The following is a 12,255-nucleotide window of genomic DNA, read 5'->3' as shown; positions in this document are numbered from 1 at the left end:
ATTGATGATCACTGTTCACTTAACATAATAACTATCTAGTTATATACTTTGAAAATAAATAGCACATGTCTATGCATAATGATTCTATTCTAGTTCATGAACATTTTACAGATAAAAATACATGGTTTATATGCAATTCTACAGAGTGTACCTATAAAGAAATGGTACTGTGAGAATCAAGGCAATATTTATGAAAGCAGTTTAGAAAACACAAGATATTAAACAAATCAGAGGAGTCATAATCATCATTAATAACAATTTAATATTTGGTTTATAAGGGAAATTTTTCTCTCTGTTTCCTCCTCTCTACAACAGTCACACCGTCATTTTTCATTCATAGGATGTTAAGCTACCTGTCACCCTTCTGAAGCATTCTCCAAAACATGACATAAAACTACAGATTCCAGACACAAATGCACGTATGTGACAGGAGTGTCTCCATGCAGAAAATCCAAAATGCTGTAGAAAAATATTACAAACCCCCTCTAAAGTGAGTTATTTTACTGCAACCCTTGGGTGGGAGTCATTGGCGAAACAGTTAATTCTAATTATGTCAGAATTCTGGGCAAGCAAATCTCTACTTACCTGTACATAATGTGCTGATATAATGGCTGTTGACGTTAATGAAGATAAAGGAAACTTCTGCACTTCCTTTGTCCTGGTCGGTGGTTCTCAGTAACTGTGCTAACCACAATGATACTTGGGGTTTTAAGGGTTGGGTTGCAATAGCAGAAAGCAATTAAAAGGAAACTCGTTTAGCAAGTGTTGATGACAGCTATGGATCTGTGGTTTAAAGGAAGACGTGAAAATTATCTTTGAGTTGGATACTTAGAAAAAGAATAGACATAACTTGGATTGGTCGCTGAGAGATCCACCCAGGAAATACTACCACAGTTTGATGAATCAGTGTTCTGACTCAAACCCCATCCATTCCTTTCATGGAAAACTCCTCCTCAGTGAAACCAGCTGTATCCACCAGAGCAGTCTCTGACAAATGACAAATATACATTATTTTGTTGTGTTTTTTTTTTTTTTGATATGAAAATTCTACTACAGCATTACTATTTGAAACATGCTTAATCTAAAAATTCTCTCTGGAACTGTGTACATACTTTTGTAGAAATGGATTTGCAGGTGGAGATAGGTTTTGGTGTAAGAAATATCAGTCCTATTTTGGTAAATGTTTATAGGAATTAATCTAGTCAAGAGTTGTTTTACTAAATGAATATGGATTAGGCTTTTGGGTGACACCAACTTCTTATGAAAACAAAAAAATCAGGAGGTCATTAAGATATTTTGGATATAAATATATAGACTATTGGCACTATCTTTCATATATTTCACCATTTATTCACTTCATTCATTCATTTAATAAATACTTGTTGAAAACTTCCTGAGGTTTACATATCGTTCCTAGTAGTGGAAATACAACAAGGAATATGATAAAGTCCCTGTCTTCATGGAGCTTACACTTTAATGAGAAAAACAGATAAACACTCAAAATAGTAAATGCATAATTTAATATATTTATATATGTTATAAAGAAAATGAAGCAGGGCAATTGGATAGAGAGTGCTGTGTGTGTTGGGAGGGCGGAGGGTAGCAGCTATCTTTAGGGTGGTCAGGAAAGGCATCTCTGAAGAGGAGGCTTTTGAACAGAGACCTGAATGATGATATTAACATGAATCATCTTCCTAAAACACATATTCATGACACTTGTCTATTTAAAATCTTCAAAATTTTCAACTGCTTTCAGGATAAAATATAAATTTCTCTGGTTAATATTCAAGGCTCTCTAGAACATCATTTCTTTTTATTTATGTTGTTCCAAAGTAGTTTGGTGAAACAAAGGGCATGACCTCTATCCCAATGCCAGGTCTACTGGTAACTAGCTATTGGTATAAATCTTTTGAGCTTCAGCTTTCTTATAGGTAAAAATGCAGTCTAACAATATCATACCTGTAAGTTTGTTATATCAGCTGAGACCAAGTGCTTGGCACAATATCCAGGACATTGTATTACCTTAATAATGACTTTGCCCAAAACTTGACTTTACTTTAGCCATTTCTGACAGTTCCATTCCTTGAATGGCAAGTGTTTTCCTACATCCATGCATTTATTCATGCTGTTTAATACTCTCAGGATTGTCATTTCTACCCATTCAATGTTTATTCATGCGTCATGGTCCAACTTAATTGCCACTTCCTTCATGAAGCTTTCCCTGTAAAGTATTATTCTCTTTGATCTCTTTTTTTCTGGCTTCTAATATTTACTGTCATTAGTGCTCATTTTAGATTTAATCATCTATGTTGTATTGATTTCTACTTAAATATGTCCTGTGGATGGTCCTATGACCCCAGTGAAAGTGTAACCTGCTTGAACTTAAAGGCAAAGACTATATCTTGTATTTCTATTTTTCATAATGATCATCAGAGTGCTTGGTATCCAGTAGATGTTCAGTAAATAAACTATATGTTTAAAATACTGATTAACAACCAAAATATATGTAGATCTCCTAAAAGCTAATAAAATATTTTAAAAACTCAGTATTAAGTGTAGATAGGGTTTTAAAAGAATATTCACAGAAGAAATGTGTATGGACAATATAAAAAATGCTTAATATCATCCATTAATAATTATGTAAATATACATCAGCACAATAATACAGCACTACCCAGATCAAACATTTTATTTTAAGATTTGGTAAGCATGTGGGGAAATGGGCCCCCATATGTTGACGGTAGGAGAATCAAAGCAGCAACCTTAGAGGGAGAACCTGTTTAATTTTATACCTTTATCCCCTATAACCAGGCAGTTTCACTTTTAGGTATCCACCTAGATTTCTATCCTGGCATAGGTAATCAAACAGGATTATATGAAAATATTTATTAAAAAGTTTGCAATAGCAAAAAAAAAGGAAACTATTAATTGGAAGAAAAACGGTTAAATAAACTATGACATATCGAGACACCTCGGTGGCTCAGTCGGTTAAGCCTCTGCTTCTTGATTTCAGCTCAGGTCATGATCCCAGGGCCATGGGATTGAGCTCCAAGTCGGGCTCCGTGCTGAGCATGGAGCTTGCTTAAGATTCTCTCTCTCTCTCTCTCTCTCTCTCTCTCTCTCTCTCCCTCTCCCTCTCCCTCTCCCTCTCCCTCTCTCCGTCCCCCTCTCCCTCTCCCTCTCTCCGTCCCCCTCTCCCTCTCCGTCTCCCTCTGCCCCTCCCCACTGTCTGTCTGTCTCTCTGTCTGTCTCTCTCTCTCAAAAAAAAATTAAACAAACATACAGTGGTGTATCAATATTCTGGAATGTTATTAGGTGTTAAAAGGAAAGAGTTTATAGTAAAATATAGTGGGTTGATGTGCTCATCCTCATTCTAAGATCCCTTTTTCTGCTGCAGAGATTGGAAAGCTAAACATGACATCTCCCAGACTCCTTTGCATTTAGGATTCTGGCTACAATTTGGGTTTTGCCAGCTAGATCCACTCACATGAAACTTGAAAGGGAGAAGCATGTCAGATGCCTTCTAAGGCAGAAATGAAGTCACTTGTGGATTTATGCTGGTAAAAGCTCATGGATATATGATGTGTTCTGTAGCAGCATTTCACTCTCTGTTCTTCAGCTTTCTGGGGGCCAAGAAATAATTTTAGAGACAAAAGACCAGACCAGCTTGTGAGTATCAGGAGGATGCAGTGATAATATCATCAGTGCTGGTGCTTTCTTTTTTCTTTTCTTTTCTTTTCTTTTCTTTTCTTTTCTTTCCTTTCCTTTTCATTTTTCTTTTTTCTTTCCCCTGCCTCCTTCCCTGTTGTTCTCTCTCTTCCTTTCTTTTCCTTTTTTTCTTTTCTTTCTTTTCTTTCTTTCTTTCTTTCTTTCTTTCTTTCTTTCGGTATTACTTAATAAGTTTAATGAGTTAGTTGGTGTAAGGAAAATATCCACGTATCCACTGTCACGGTTAAGAAATGGAATTTTGGGGGCACCTGGGTGGCTCAGTTGGTTAAGCACCAAATCTCGATTTTGGCTCAGGTCATGAGCCCCAAGTCGGGCTCTGCACCAAGTGTGGAGCCTGCTTGGGATTCTCTCTCTCTCTCCCCCTCTGCCCCTCTTCCCCATTCGCTCTCACTCTCTCTCTCTCTAAAAATATTTTTTTTTTAAAAAAAGGAACTTTGTCTGCCACCTCAACCGCTCCCCAGTACCCTATCACAGCCTTAGCCTCCCACCCTCCCCCAAAAGTAACCTCTATCCTGTTTTTCTTTTGAAGTATAATTAACATACAGTGTTATATTAGTTTCAGGTGTACAAAAATAGTGACTCAACAATTCTATCCATTACTCAGTGCTCATCAAGATAAGTGTGCTCTTGGGGCATCTGAGTGGCTCAGTTGGTTAAGCATTCAACTCTTGATTTTGGCTCAAGTCATGATCTCATGATTCCTAAGATTGAGCCCCACATCAGGCTCTGTGCTGACATTATGGAACCTGCTTAGGATTCTCTCTCTTCCCCTCTCTAACCCTTCTGTGCATTCTCATGTGCGCTCTCTCTCTCTCTCAAAATAAATAATTAAACTTAAAAAAAAATAAGTGTGCTATTGATCTCATTTATCTGATTCACCCCTCACCCCACCATTTCCCCTCTGGCAGCCACTAGGTTGTTCTCTGTATATAAGAATCTTTTGGGGGGGACACCCAGGTGGTTCAGCTGGTTAAGCTTTGGACTCTTGATTTCAGCACAGATCATATCTCACACTTTGTGGGATCAAGCTATCAGTGCAGAGACTGCTTGGGATTCTCTCTCTCCCTCTCTCTCTTCCCTTCCTCCCTAAATTAAATAAATGAACTTTTTTTTAGAAGTCTTTTTTTGTTGGTCTCTTTTTTGTTCATTTGTTTTGTTTCTTACATTTTACATATGAGTGAAAGTATATAGTGTATATAGTATATACTGATGTATTTTGCTTAGCATAATACCCTTTAGCTCCATCCATGTTGTTTTAAATGGCAACATTTAAATGGCACATTCTTTTTTGTGGTTGAGTAATATTCCAATGTATCTTCTCTATCACATCTTCTTTATCCATTCATCTATGGGTAGACATTGGGTTGCTTCCATATCTTGTCTATTATAAATAATGCTGCAATAAATACAAGGGTTTATGTATCTTTTTGAATTATTGTTTTTGTATTCTTTGGGTAAATGCCCAGTAGTAGAATTACTGGGTCATATGGTAATTCTATTTTTAATTTTTTGAGGAACTTTCATGCGATATTCCACAATGGCTGCACCAATTTGCATTCCCACCAGCAGTGCATGAGTGTTCATTTCTTTCCACATTCTCATCAACACTCGTTATTTCTTACGTTTTTCATTCTAGCCATTCTGACAGTTGTAAGGTAATATCTCATTATGGTTTTTATTTACATTTCCCTAATGATTAGTATGTCTGTTAACCATCTGTATGTCTTCTTTGGAAAAATGTCTGTTCAGATCCTCTGCCCATTTTTAAATTGGATCATTTTATTTTGGTGTTGAGTTGTATAAGCCCTTTATATATTTTGTATATTAAACCCTTGTCAGATATATCATTTGCAAATATCTTCTCCCATTGAAGAAGTTGCCTTTCAGTTCTGTTGATGGTTTCTTTTGCTGTGCAGAAGACCCTGAATAGCCAAAGCAGTCTTGAGAAAAAAGAATGGGGCTGGAGTTACCACAATCCCATATTTCAAGATATGCTACAAAGCTGTGGCAATCAAGACAGTGTGGTACTGATACAGAAGTAGACACATAGACCAATAGGACAGAATAAAGAGCCCAGAAATAAACCCATGATTATATGATCAATTAATCTACAACAAAGGAGGCAAGAATATACAATGGGGAAAACAAGTGGTTTTCTCTTCAACAAGTGGTGCTGGGAAAACTGGAAAGCTACATGCAAAAGATTGAAACTAGACCACTTTCTTACACTATACACAAAATAAATTCAAAATAGATTATAGACCTAAATAGAAGACAGGAAACCATAAAACTCCTAGAAGAAAATGTAGCAGTAATTTCTTTGAAATCAGCCATAGAAATATTTTTCTAGATATGTATCCTCAGGCAAGGGACACAAAAGCAACATTAAACTGAGACCACACCAAAATAAATGCTTTTGCACAGTGAAGGGTACTATTAACAAAACAAAGTGTTGCCAATGCTTTCTGTCCTTTGGATCTTAACTATTAAAATCAGAAATGCCAGTTTCTATCCCTTCCCCTGGCATCAGTTTTCCATTATTCTATGAATTACCCTTGAGGCTTAGCCTAGAGCCTTCATCCCCAGCTGTTATGACAATTTTTGACAACATAGTTTTCTGCTTCAAACTCCTTTCTGTTTAACAAGCCTTTCCTGCTCTGAACTATGACTGATACATTTGTAGATCAATATAGAAAGACTTCAAGAAAAAGTATTGAGTGAAAATATGAAATGCAGAGGTGCACCTGGGTGGCTCATTGGTTAAATGTCCGACACTTGATTTCAGCTAAGATCATGACCTCACAATTTGTGGGTTCAAGCATGTCTCCATGCAGACAGTGTGGAGCCTGTTTGGGATTCTCTCTTCCTCCCTTCTCTCTGTCACTTGCATGCATGTGCTCTCTCTTTCTCCCCAAACTAAATAAATAAACTTAAAAAAAAGAAAATACGGAATGATAATTCAATATGATATCATTAATACTTCAAAGGAAGAGTAAATAATACTTCACATTTAAATGGATGCTAATATGTGTACTTAAATCGATGTATTAATTTATGAAATATTATTTTTTTTTCAAGTATGCTTATTGAAATGAAATAAAACTTTGTCCTTAATATGATCTGAGTCGAGGAAAAAAGTGAAATTGGCAATAAAAGACAAGCTCCCTGTAGCCATACTTATATCAGACAAACTAGACTTTAAATTAAAGGCTGTAACAAGAGATGAAGAAGGGCATTATATAATAATCACAGGGTCTATCCACCAGGAAGAGCTAACTATTATAAATGTCTATGCGCCAAATACCCGAGCCCCCAGATATATAAAACAATTACTCATAAACATAAGCAACCTTATTGATAAGAATGTGGTCATTGCAGGGGACTTTAACACCCCACTTACAGAAATGGATAGATCATCTAGACACACAGTCAATAAAGAAACAAGGGCCTCTGAATGATACATTGGATCAGATGGACTTGACAGATATATTTAGAACTCTGCATCCCAAAGCAACAGAATATACTTTCTTCTCGAGTGCACATGGAACATTCTCCAAGATAGATCATATACTGGGTCACAAAACAGCCCTTCATAAGTTTACAAGAATTGAAATTATACCATGCATACTTTCAGACCACAATGCTATGAAGCTTGAAATCAACCACAGGAAAAAGTCTGGAAAACCTCCAAAAGCATGGAGGTTAAAGAACACCCTACTCACGAATGAGTGGGTCAACCAGGCAATTAGAGAAGAAATTAAAATATATATGGAAACAAACGAAAATGAAAATACAACAATCCAAACGCTTTGGGATGCAGCGAAGGCAGTCCTGAGAGGAAAATACATTGCAATCCAGGCCTATCTCAAGAAACAAGAAAAATCCCAAATACAAAATCTAACAACACACCTAAAGGAAATAGAAGCAGAACAGCAAAGGCAGCCTAAACCCAGCAGCAGAAGAGAAATAATAAAGATCAGAGCAGAAATAAACAATATAGAATCTAAAAAAACTGTAGAGCAGATCAACGAAACCAAGAGTTGGTTTTTTGAAAAAATAAACAAAATTGACAAACCTCTAGCCAGGCTTCTCAAAAAGAAAAGGGAGATGACCCAAATAGATAAAATCATGAATGAAAATGGAATGATTACAACCAATCCCTCAGAGATACAAACAATTATCAGGGAATACTATGAAAAATTATATGCCAGCAAATTGGACAACCTGGAAGAAATGGACAAATTTCTAAACACCCACACTCTTCCAAAACTCAATCAGGAGGAAATAGAAAGCTTGAACAGACCCATAACCAGTGAAGAAATTGAATCGGTTATCAAAAATCTCCCAACAAATAAGAGTCCAGGACCAGATGGCTTCCCAGGGGAGTTCTACCAGACATTTAAAGCAGAGATAATACCTATCCTTCTCAAGCTATTCCAAGAAATAGAAAGGGAAGGAAAACTTCCAGACTCATTCTATGAAGCCAGTATTACTTTGATTCCTAAACCAGACAGAGACCCAGTAAAAAAAGAGAACTACAGGCCAATATCCCTGATAAATATGGATGCAAAAATTCTTAATAAGATACTAGCAAATCGAATTCAACAGCATATAAAAAGAATTATTCACCATGATCAAGTGGGATTCATTCCTGGGATGCAGGGCTGGTTCAACATTCGCAAATCGATCAACGTGATACATCACATTAACAAAAAAAAAGAGAAGAACCATATGATCCTGTCAATCGATGCAGAAAAGGCCTTTGACAAAATCCAGCACCCTTTCTTAATAAAAACCCTTGAGAAAGTCGGGATAGAAGGAACATACTTAAAGATCATAAAGGCCATTTATGAAAAGCCCACAGCTAACATCATCCTCAACGGGGAAAAACAGAGCTTTTTCCCTGAGATCAGGAACACGACAGGGATGCCCACTGTCACCGCTGTTGTTTAATATAGTGCTGGAAATTCTAGCATCAGCAATCAGACAACAAAAGGAAATCAAAGGCATCAAAATTGGCAAAGATGAAGTCAAGCTTTCGCTTTTTGCAGATGACATGATATTATACATGGAAAATCCGATAGACTCCACCAAAAGTCTGCTAGAACTGATACATGAATTCAGCAAAGTTGCAGGATACAAAATCAATGTGCAGAAATCAGTTGCATTCTTATACACTAACAATGAAGCAACAGAAAGACAAATGAAGAAACTGATCCCATTCACAATTGCACCAAGAAGCATAAAATACCTAGGAATAAATCTAACCAAAGATGTAAAAGATCTGTATGCTGAAAACTATAGAAAGCTTATGCAGGTAATTGAAGAAGATATAAAGAAATGGAAAGACATTCCCTGCTCATGGATTGGAAGAATAAATATTGTCAAAATGTCAATACTACCCAAAGCTATCTACACATTCAATGCAATCCCAATCAAAATTGCACCAGCATTCTTCTCGAAACTAGAACAAGCAATCCTAAAATTCATATGGAACCACAAAAGGCCCCGAATAGCCAAAGTAATTTTGAAGAAGACCAAAGCAGGAGGCATCACAATCCCAGACTTTAGCCTCTACTACAAAGCTGTCATCATCAAGACAGCATGGTATTGGCATAAAAACAGACACATAGACCAATGGAATAGAATAGAAACCCCAGAACTAGACCCACAAACGTATGGCCAACTCATCTTTGACAAAGCAGGAAAGAACATCCAATGGAAAAAAGACAGTCTCTTTAACAAATGGTGCTGGGAGAACTGGACAGCAACATGCAGAAGGTTGAAACTAGACCACTTTCTCACACCATTCACAAAAATAAACTCAAAATGGATAAAGGACCTGAATGTGAGACAGGAAACCATCAAAACCTTAGAGGAGAAAGCAGGAAAAGACCTCTCTGACCTCAGCCGTAGCAATCTCTTACTCGGCACATCCCCAAAGGCAAGGGAATTAAAAGCAAAAGTGAATTACTGGGACCTTATGAAGATAAAAAGCTTCTGCACAGCAAAGGAAACAACCAACAAAACTAAAAGGCAACCAACGGAATCGGAAAAGATATTTGCAAATGACACATCGGACAAAGGGCTAGTATCCAAAATCTATAAAGAGCTCATCAAACTCCACACCCGAAAAACAAATAACCCAGTGAAGAAATGGGCAGAAAACATGAATAGACACTTCTCTAAAGAAGACATCCGGATGGCCAACAGGCACATGAAAAGATGTTCAACGTCGCTCCTTATCAGGGAAATACAAATCAAAACCACACTCAGATACCACCTCACGCCAGTCAGAGTGGCCAAAATGAAGAAATCAGGAGACTATAGATGCTGGAGAGGATGTGGAGAAACAGGAACCCTCTTGCACTGTTGGTGGGAATGCAAATTGGTGCAGCCGCTCTGGAAAGCAGTGTGGAGGTTCCTCAGAAAATTAAAAATAGACCTACCCTATGACCCAGCAATAGCACTGCTAGGAATTTATCCAAGGGATACAGGAGTACTGATGCATAGGGGCACCTGTACCCCAATGTTTATAGCGGCACTCTCAACAATAGCCAAATTATGGAAAGAGCCTAAATGTCCATCAACTGATGAATGGATAAAGAAATTGTGGTTTATATAGACAATGGAATACTACGTGGCAATGAGAAAAAATGAAATATGGCCTTTTGTAGCAACATGGATGGAACTGGAGAGTGTGATGCTAAGTGAAATAAGCCATACAGAGAAAGACAGATACCATATGGTTTCACTCTTAGGTGGATCCTGAGAAACATAACAGAAACCCATGGGGGAGGGGAAGGAAAAAAAAAAAAAAAAGAGGTTAGAGTGGGAGAGAGCCAAAGCATAAGAGACTGTTAAAAACTGAGAACAAACTGAGGGTTGATGGGGGGTGGGAGGGAGGGCAGGGTGGGTGATGGGTATTGTATTGAGGAGGGCACCTTTTGGGATGAGCACTGGGTGTTGTATGGAAACCAATTTGACAGTAAATTTCATATATTAAAAAATAAAAAAAAAATATATAAAAAAAAAAAAAAAAAAAAGACAAGCTCCCAGGGAGTCAGGTCAAGTTAATACTGACTAAAAATAAATCATATCTGTTGGCTTTGTAGGACTTTCCAGGGTGAGATGATGGCTTGATGACAATAAGCACAAAATCCATGAGAGCACAAAGGATAAAAATCTCCCAAAGGTGTCAGATAATTTTTAAAGGATGGAAGGGGTTTACCAGAAAAAAAAATCAGGGAAAGACATTCTAGACAAGGAGTATATCATTTGGAAAGGCCTGGGATAGCACATTTCAGAAATCTCCAGTAACAGGAGATTGGAGAACAGGTTAAATGCAAGGGCCCAATGGGTGATATAACAGAAATATATGTAACAGCCAGATCCCAACAGTGCATTTCAGCATCATTCCTTTGGACACAATGATTACCTCCATTGAACCAGCCACAGGTCCAGGAACACAGAGATGAAAAAGAGCCCTTGAGAAGCTCATGGTCTAGTAGGATATTCAGATGCATAAATAAAAGTTTTGCATCTTGTGGAAAGCATAAGGACCAGATGTACGCCTGGGGCAATCTGGAGCACCAGCCGGGGGATGTCAGGAAAAGCTTCCAGGTAAAGTAACACCTGAACTGTGTCTTGAATGAAGAATAGGAAGAGTGAGTCAAGGCTTTTATGGATTCACAAGTCATAATACAGAGTTTAGGTTTTATTCTCTGAGGGTGTTGAGGTTAGGGTGGAGTAGGATGTTAATTAAGGAGGAGAAAGAGATGCTCCTAGACTAATTCTCCCTATTACTAAAACTTTGTCCTTCCTCTGATTGTGGCTTTGTTTGATTGCTCCTAATTCTCTTTTATCAGTGAGCTAGAAGGAAAATGTGCAGACAATCTCCCATTACCCTGGCTAGTAATTCCTCCCTTGCTGAATCACTTTTTCAGAGATAAATGTGACTTAAAGAGTATAAACATAGGCTTTTAAAACCAGAGATGGTTATTTAATTGAATTCTCACATAATACGTACTCCTATATTTAGTGTAAATAAAATTTTTTTACTCAGCTATGTCAACTGTGACAAATTTTAAGTGAAGATAATTAAATTTTTTGAAGAAACAACATAAGAAAATAAGATAGGATTATTTTATTTCCATAATTAAATGTAATAATTGTAGAGGATACAACACATTGTAATAATAAATAATTGTCTTTTCTGGAATCCTTTAATCACTACAAACTGCAAATCTGAAATGTCCTTGACAAATCATTATGACATGTTTCAAAGATAGCTTCTTCTGGAACTTCCTTTTGCATTAAAATTACGAAAAATGAAAACCAGTATCAAGCCTCATTCACCTCAGTGATGAGCACTTAAGGCACTCAATAAAACATCTGGCACAATGACCAAAAACCCAGTTTGTAATGTCAAGATATAGAAATTGTGCTCCAGTTGCATTATCTGGTGGTTTTTTTTAAAGCATAAATGAAGAATAGGTACATTCAGTGATGTACTGGTACGTATTT

The sequence above is a fragment of the Panthera leo genome, chromosome B1 (genome assembly GCF_018350215.1).
Source record: "Panthera leo isolate Ple1 chromosome B1, P.leo_Ple1_pat1.1, whole genome shotgun sequence".
NCBI lineage: Eukaryota > Metazoa > Chordata > Mammalia > Carnivora > Felidae > Panthera > Panthera leo.
Note: the sequence above shows the minus strand (reverse complement) of the source record.